The sequence below is a fragment of the Eleutherodactylus coqui genome, chromosome 8 (assembly GCF_035609145.1).
Source record: "Eleutherodactylus coqui strain aEleCoq1 chromosome 8, aEleCoq1.hap1, whole genome shotgun sequence".
Classification (NCBI taxonomy): Eukaryota; Metazoa; Chordata; class Amphibia; order Anura; family Eleutherodactylidae; genus Eleutherodactylus; species Eleutherodactylus coqui.
This window is the reverse complement of record NC_089844.1, coordinates 38213191-38221958: the sequence shown is the minus strand read 5'-3', so window position 1 is coordinate 38221958 and position 8768 is coordinate 38213191.

Genomic DNA, 8768 nt, shown 5'->3' with positions numbered 1-8768 from the left:
TGAGGTGTGTGCCGTGAGGTTCTGCGGCAGCTGAGGGGTGTGCCGCTGGGGCTCTGCGGCAGCTGAGGGGTGTGCCGCTGGGGCTCTGCGGCAGCTGAGGGGTGTGCCGCTGGGGCTCTGCGGCAGCTGAGGGGTGTGCCGCTGGGGCTCTGCGGCAGCTGAGGGGTGTGCCGCTGGGGCTCTGCGGCAGCTGAGGGGTGTGCCGCTGGGGCTCTGCGGCAGCTGAGGGGTGTGCCGCTGGGGCTCTGCGGCAGCTGAGGGGTGTGCCGCTGGGGCTCTGCGGCAGCTGAGGGGTGTGCCGCTGGGGCTCTGCGGCAGCTGAGGGGAGGAAGGACTGCATGTCGGTGAATTAGGGGTTGGCACAGGAGAAGAAACACTCTACAAGAGTGATCTGTGGCAGAAGAGATCAGCGGCGCCGCTCATCAGATTCTGATATCAAAGCGTGATGTTTACAGATCTGGTGATGAGACGTCCCGCTGATGTGTGAGACGACCGTCTGTCCTTCACAGTGTAGTAAACCGTGACGCACCGTAGTGTCACGTTGGGTTCTTTTACGCCGTCCCTGTCAGTTGTCCCAGCGATGGTCCCTCCTACGCTTTCACAAAGGAGCGAGGATCATTCGGGGAATCCCCCCGGCCACCTGCCTCCATCCACAGTAAACGGCCGTCCTTCATAGATGAACAATCACCAGTTTGCAGTCGATCGTCATTTGATATTCCTGCCTGCAAAAACTGAACAACAAACTGTCCTTCAGCCGCTGCGGCGCCTCCACTCATCGCTCAGACGTCTGTGACTGCGGATCGTCCCTTGTACACGCGGTAGATAATGTGATCCGCTGGTGGAGGTGACGATGCCGCTGATCAGCTGACATTGGTTATTGCTCTGTACCCGGTCAGTAAATTATCTCGCAGGCTTCGCCTGAAACAATCCGGCTTCCGATAGTTCTTTCTCCCTCATTGCCGTCTGTCACATCGCTGCCCGTCATCCTCTGTAGTATGGTCCTCCTCTCTCCTGCGTGGGGCGACCCGTCCTCATGCTGCAGGAATCTCATGTTTTACTTCTATTTTTACCAAATATGTCCAGAATGCAAGAAAATATTTTCCAGAGCTGTTGCTGAGCGTACGAGGGGTGGGGGGCGCTGGTGGGATCAGAACTCTCCGGCCGCTGTAGATTCTGTTAGTTAGACGTCGCTACACAAGCAGGGCCTTTTATGAGGGACAATTCTTGGCCGATGGAAGTGAACGCCGTTCGCTGCTTGTTTACTTTTGTTTACAGCGGCAAAGAATCGCAGCGCCGGGGATGAACATCATCTTACTGATCAAATGGGGAGACGTGCCGCCGATCCGGGAGCGTTCTTACACTCGCTGTAACGCAACGATCAGCTAACGAATGAGTGCGAATAACTGGAATGTGTAAAAGAGTCTTCATTTCTCTTACGTTTGGCTACAAAAATATTGGTGCCCGTGGCGGTACATAGAGGGGTGGCGTGCCTTCACATCCTCTGGATATCTGAGCATAACCCCCCCCCCCCCCTCCCCGTTTTCACGGCCGGCCGATATATGCTACGATGTGATGCGTTGGATTCCAGTGCTTCAGATCACATGGCCGCTGTCTCGCAACGTAAAAGCGCCCAGACGTTTGCTCTGCGTTCTGCTTGCTGCCCAGCCTTGTCCATGGAGATCTTTGGACATCTCCCCCGATTGCTGTATGGGTTGGGGTTCGCATAGTGCCCCCAGCTCCACAGCGGGTGGGGAAGTGATGTTTAATATCATCATGCCCTCTTAGCCTGGACAGTAAGGGGTAATTACAGACCTACCCCACCCAGGGCAAGACAGAAGGAGAATTTGTTGGCATGCACCAGGATAGACCTATTTTAGGTCTGAGCCCCCCAGCTGGTTCCTGTAGAGGTGCTGCTAGGGGTTTTCTCTGCACGTCTGACACCTCCAGAAAGTCCCAGGTTCCTCCTAGCAGCTGTCTCGCTGGGTTGCGTTTGTCTGGTTGATCCGGATGGGCAGACGTCCCATAAATAGGTCTGACTCAGTAATACAGAGGCGTCTAGAATAGAACGGGGATAGTGAAAGTGTCGGTGCAAGAGTTACCAGGAGCTCCGCTCTGATGCAGAATGTGTTTAATGTGTGGGGGGTCTGGAACGCAGACCGTAATGCGAATGTTGCCTGTATCCAAATTAAGAGGAAATATTATATAGAGTACTCATAGTTGAGAACCATAATTAACCACTACACAGACCGTGTAGTGATCAGAATGAATTCTGTTTATTGTTGTACATTGCTAGTTTATATGCAAGTTGTAAAGAAGGCGTTTCCAAATGTTACCTGATGCCTGGTTACAAAGTACTTTTGGCAACTGTAAATCAACAAGCTTTTCTAAACAAAAGGTATCAACAAAACTGTTTGAAGTAGACATAGAAACAGTTACAGTGTGATAATAAAGACTGGCTGTCTACTTTTGTTAATTACATTTCTCGTTTGACTAGAAGTGTAATCTTCAAAGTTCATCAGCAATTTGCACATCAAAAGAGGGGACATTGTTTCTAGTTTTCACATAGACAAAACTGGTTCGGCCACCTACTCGGGAGTCAGCACAAAGTTGGTATTCAGTAAGATAACTGAATAAAATCTAATTAATCATACATTTAGTATTTTAAAATCAATATTCAAATAAACGCTTGAATATACCTTTTTACATATGATTCTGTATCCAAATTCTACTAGCAACTTCCGGAATGTTTTACATATAATACATAACATTATATAACCAAATAACTAATGTCACATTCATTACACTGTTTCCTTATCTTTCTTATGTTAGGTTATTGATTAATAATGATTGACCCCTATCAAATGCCTAGAAGGTGAAGTATCTGTCTGCTCTTGTGTGTTTCATCTATATGCAGGCTATCCGGGGATAGTCCTCACTTGCCATGTAGGCTTTCCCATTGCTCTCTTTCCAGCAGGGGTGCCCCTTCCATCAGGCATTCTGCGGGGCCTCAGAGGGGCGGCGCCAGGGTTGTCAACCAACCGGTATTAATTTTTTTACCAGCCTTATTAATGGCTGGTAAAAAATAATTGCTAGCTGCGAGCCGGCGGGGCGGCAACCCGACAAGCAGCGTCTTCCATCGGCTGCCGCTGTTGTAATATGTCTGGTACCCTTCATCCTCTGGATCCGCAGGGGGCCCAGAAGTTCGACTCCTACTGATCAGCATGTTCTGAATGTAACAGAATCTCCCGGATGGCATGTAACCGTGTAGAGAAGCTTCCTAGTGAGTTATCGGAGGGAGTGAGGGAGTGCGGAGTACTGTGGCCCCATTATTCCCATTGTTGTCCCTGCTGGTAAAAATAGAGTTTGACGTCTTGTTCTTCTGCTCAGGTTTGCATGTTCGGGTATCGCCTGCAGCTTCCAGTTTCACTCATTAATAACTGAAGAGAAGCACAAGCTGCCAGTTGAGCGTGGCATCATTATTCATCCTCGTGCCACGGTCACCAGCCAACCTCTGTGTCTCTCTCATCTTGTATTATCGTACCGCCATCATCCCACAGTAAAACAACAATCTAGGATGTACTCTGCGCTCCCGCTGTGTCCCACGGCCCTGCTCTGTCCTCTGCTGCCTTGTTTATTTACAGGCGGCAGTCCTGACATCACAGCCACTGCAACCAATCGTGGAGCTTATTGGCTGCGGCACCTGTCACGTGAACAAGCTAGGGCAGCCTGTAAATGGGACGTCAGAGCCCGGGCCGCAGCGCAGGACACAGCGGGAGCGGGGAGAAGCGAGTATAGCCTGCTTTGTTTTAAAGCATGGCAAAGGCTTTTTATGTTCAAATGGATTTTATTAAACATTTTCCAAAACAAGTTTACATTAGCATGGATGAAGAAAGGTTAAGGGGGAGTAAGGGTAGGGTGGGAAGGTACGGGTTGGGACGGGTAGCCGTGAACAAGATTGGATTCGATATGAGTATGCGGGTATGACGGTGGGGATGTCATCTGGATCCGTCTCGATTGTCCCGTAGACCAACAGGTTATCTGTCTTGAGCAGAACATGAACTCTCGCTTTTCGGGTGTCTCTATCTGCATGAAGTCCCAACTTGGCACTATCCCACTGGATACTATTGAGGGGTTTCTCTACTAATGGGGTGGGTTGGTTCTATCCTATCTATCTCCTTAACCCTCTGCCTGCAAGTCTAGGCCTTCTTCGTCACCCTCTATAATCTTAAGGCCTCATGTCCACGGGGAAAATCAGGCCCGCTCCGGATTCTCCATGGAGAATCCGGAGCGGGTCCCTCCTGCCCCGCGGACATGAGGGCTGAAAATAACAATAAATAAGAATAAACTTACCTCCCGCCCGCTCCGGATACTTCCTTCGCTGCGGCGCCATCTTCTCTGCGTCGCAGCCGGATCTTCTTTCTTTGGCCCGGTGGATGCGCAGGATGACGTCGGTGACGTGCCCCGCGCATGCGCCGTCCCGAAGCAAAATGATCCGGCCGCGACTGAGAGAAGATGACGCGGCGGCGAAGAGAAGAAACGGAGCGGGTGAGTAAAATCTGATTTTTGTCTCCCGCGGATCCGGACGGCTTCCATAGGCTTCAATAGAAGCCCGCGGGAGCCGTCCCCGCGGGAGACCCGCATGAAAATGGAGCATGGTCCAGATTTTTTCATGCTCCATTTTTTTTAAATCACTTTTATTGACCATCCGCGGGTATTTATCTACCCCGCGGGTGGTCAATGCATCCCTATGGGGTGCGGATCCGCGGGCGGGAGAAGAGTTAAAATCCGCTGCGGATTTTAATTCTTCTTTTGCCCGTGGACATGAGCCCTAAAGCATTTCTTCACGGGTTTTCTACATGTAACATGTAGCAGGCCCGCCATGCTCTTTAATCACCTGTCGGGGTTCGTAACGAGGTGTGGCTACAAGAGGAAGGCACGTGTAGGGGGGAATCAAAGGTCTATGTGTGAGTTGTCGCTCACAAGGATTGTCTTCCGTACCTCTCCATTCTGCTTTGTTAAAGAGTACCTGTATCCAACCACTTTTCAAATGTGTCCGAGGACCTGAAAGTTATCCATGTCTGCCATGTGCGGTATTCTCCCCCCCCCCAGGTTTCTGGCCCATCCGCACCCTGCTCTTCAAAATGCATTAGTGTGTGGATCTCTTCAACCCACATTATCCGGTTTGGAGCGACATTAGAGCGCCACAATCTCGGGATAATCCTCCTGACTGCAGTAATAAAGAATCGGAGGAGGCCTTTCTTTAGTTTGTTTATTGATCCTGGTAGTATGGAGGGAAGAGCCAGTTCCGGGGTAGGGGACACCCCTCCATGGCAGACATGATTGTATAGTTCTATCACCTCCTTCCACAGGTTTGACACCTGGGGACATCCCCACCAGATGTGTAGCATTGTGCCTATACTGTCGCTACACCTCCAACATGCAGGAGAGATCTGGGGGAACATCCTCTGGAGTCGATCTGGGGTTCTGTACCACCTTGATGATATTCTAAAATTCAGGTCCTGGACTCTTCCCACTGAAGAGAGCTTGTGTGTCAACTGCCAAGTTTTATTCCAGCTTTCTGGGGGGAGGCATCTACCTAGCTCCCTTTCCCAGGCCCCCGCGTATTCAGGGTCTTTGCCCTCCGTCTCCCGAGACAGCAACATCCCATAAAGTCTGGAGATCATATGTTTGAGTGGCGTGGTAGAGAGATACAGTCGTTCAAACTCAGTTAAAGGGGTTGTCCCGCGAAAGCAAGTGGGGTATACACTTCTGTATGGCCATATTAATGCACTTTGTAATATACATCGTGCATTAAATATGAGCCAAACAGAAGTTATTCACTTACCTGCACCGTTGCTAGCGTCCTCGTCTCCATGGTGCCGTCTAATTTCAGCGTCTAATCTCCCGATTAGACGCGCTTGCGCAGTCCGGTCTTCTCCCTTCTGAATGGGGCCGCTCGTGCCGGAGAGCTGCTCCTCGTAGCTCCGCCCCGTCACGTGTGCCGATTCCAGCCAATCAGGAGGCTGGAATCGGCAATGGAACGCACAGAGCCCACGGTGCACCATGGGAGAAGACCTGCGGTCCACCGTGGGTGAAGATCCCGGCGGCCATCTTAGCAAGGTAAGTAAGAAGTCGCCGCAGCGTGGGGATTCGGGTAAGTACTATCCGGTTTGTTTTTTTTACCCCTGCATCGGGTTTGTCTCGCGCCGAACGGGGGGCGTATTGAAAAAAAAAAACCCCGTTTCGGCGCGGGACAACCCCCTTAAGGGCTTTAACACGCTCGCTCGTGGTGTCAGTGTGTTTTATGAAACTCCTCAGTTGAAGATATTGCATCCACATCCCTGGTTTGGTCTCACTGTCCCCCAGGATCTATGGCAAAGGCTTTTTAGTAAAAACATACAATCGGACCTCCCTTTAAACATATACAGGTGTTGGTTCCGGGTTTTTTCTAGGTTAGTTAGTTAATAAAACTTGTTTGATTAAAAAAACAAAAAACAAACATATACAGTGGGCCTGGAAAGTCTTCAGACCATTTCACTTTTTTTTTCCTCTATATTTTGTTATGTTGAGGCCATGTGCAAATTCCAAAAAATATATATATTCCCCCCCCCCCCCCCCCCCCCCCCACACACACACACACCATTCTGCACTCAATACCCCATAATGGCAAAGTGATAACAGAATGTTAGAAATTTTAGTTATTCATTTTATTCAAATTTACGAAGATTTTGCATTGACACAAGTATTCAGACCCTTTGTATGGCACTTGAATTTTAGCTCTGGGGTCTCATTTCTTTTGATCATCTTTGAGATGTTTCTACACCCCGATTGGAGTCACTTGCGGTAAATTCAGTTGATTGGACATCATTTTAAGACACCCCTGTCTATTTAAGGTCTCACAGCTCACAATGCAGATCAGAGCCAAAACCAAGCCATGAGGACAGAATGCCCTGTAGAGCTCAGAGACAGGATTGTGTGGAGGCCACAAAACACTTATGTTGCACTGACAGTTCCCAAGAGTCCAGCGGCCTTCAGAATTCTTACATGGAAGAAGTTTGGAACGACCAGGACTCTTCCTAGAGCTGCCGACCCACCAAACAAAGTAATCGTCGAGAAGTGCCTTGGCAAGAGAAGTGACCAAGAACCCAATGGCCACTGAAGTTGAGCTCCAAATATTCTGTGTGCAGATGGGAGACACTTCCAGAAGGTCAGGCATTACTGCAGCCTCCACCAATCTGGGCTTTTTGGCAGAGTGTCCAGAAAGAAGCCTTCTCAGTAAAAGACACATGGAAGCTGCCTGGAGTCACCAAAAAGCATCTAAAGGACCTCAGACTGCGAGGAACAAGATTCTCTGGTCTGGTGGAACTTTGTGGCCTCCGTTCTTAGCATTACATTTGGAGGAAACCAGGCGCCGCTCATCACCTGCCCAATATCACCTACAGTGAAGCCCGGTGGTGGAGCATCATGCTGTGGGGGGGACATGGAGACCGGTCAGGGTTGGTGGAAAGCTGAATGGAGCAAAGTGCAGAGATATTCTTAATGAAATCCTGATCTAGAGCACACGAGACCTTAGATTGGGCTGAAAGGTCACTTTTCAATAAGACAATGACCCTCAGCTCACAGCCAAGACAACACAGGGGGCTTAGGGACAACTCTGTGAATGTCCTTGATTGGCTGGGCCAGACCCTGAGTTGTACCCAATTGAACATCTCTGGAAAGACCTGATAATAGCTCCACAGACGGCCCCCATCCAACCTGACAGAGCTGGGGAGGATCTGCAGAAAATGCCCAAATCCAGGTGTACAAACCTTGTGGCATCACACCAAGATGACTGGAGGCCATTGCTGAATGGAGCAAAGTACAGAGATATTCTTAATGAATATATCCTGGTCCAGAGCGCTGGGGACCTCAGACTGGCAGAAGGGTCACCTTCCAACAAGACAATGACCATCAGCCCCCAACCAAGACAACACAGGGGGGCTTAAGGACATTCACAGAGTTGTCCCTGAGTGGCCGGCCAGACCCTGAGTTGTACCCAATTGAACATCTCTGGAGGACCTGATAATGGCTCCACAGACGGCCCCCATCCAACCTGACAGAGCCGGAGAGGATCTGCAGGGCAGAATGGCAGAAATTCCCCAAATCCAGGAGTGCAAACCTTGTGGCATCATCCAAGAAGACTGGAGGCCGTAGTCACTGCCAGAGGGGCTTCATCCAAGTGCGGAGTACTGGGTGGGAATACTTGTATCAGTGCTTAATGGATTTCAATTTTTTTTTATTTTCATTTTTTAAAAATGTACAAAAACTTTCTAGCATTCTGTTATCACTTGTCATTATGGGGTATCGAGTGCAGAATAACGGGGAAAACTTGAAAATGTTTTTTTTTTCTCAGGCTACAACCTAACAAAATGGTAACAAAGTGAAAGTGTCTGGGGACTTTCCAATGCTGTGTGTATTTTATGACTTGTGAGCCTTTTTACATTGGATATGCCATCTGTATACCCAACTTTTGATGAGTCAACTAGTAAGTTTGCAATTCCTTCATCTAATTATTGTTAAGCCTAGATCACCTCTTAGGAGGAGCTGTATGTGGGCCAATGGCCAGTGACTAATACCTGGGGATACTTCTGGAATTACATCTATGTGCTTTCTGTTTCCTTAAATAATATGGCTGCCTGGTGGGACGAGGAGGGGAATTCAGAGCTTCTGTCATCCACTATTTCTGTATCTGCTTCACCACTGGATGTGTGTATATATACAAAATAACA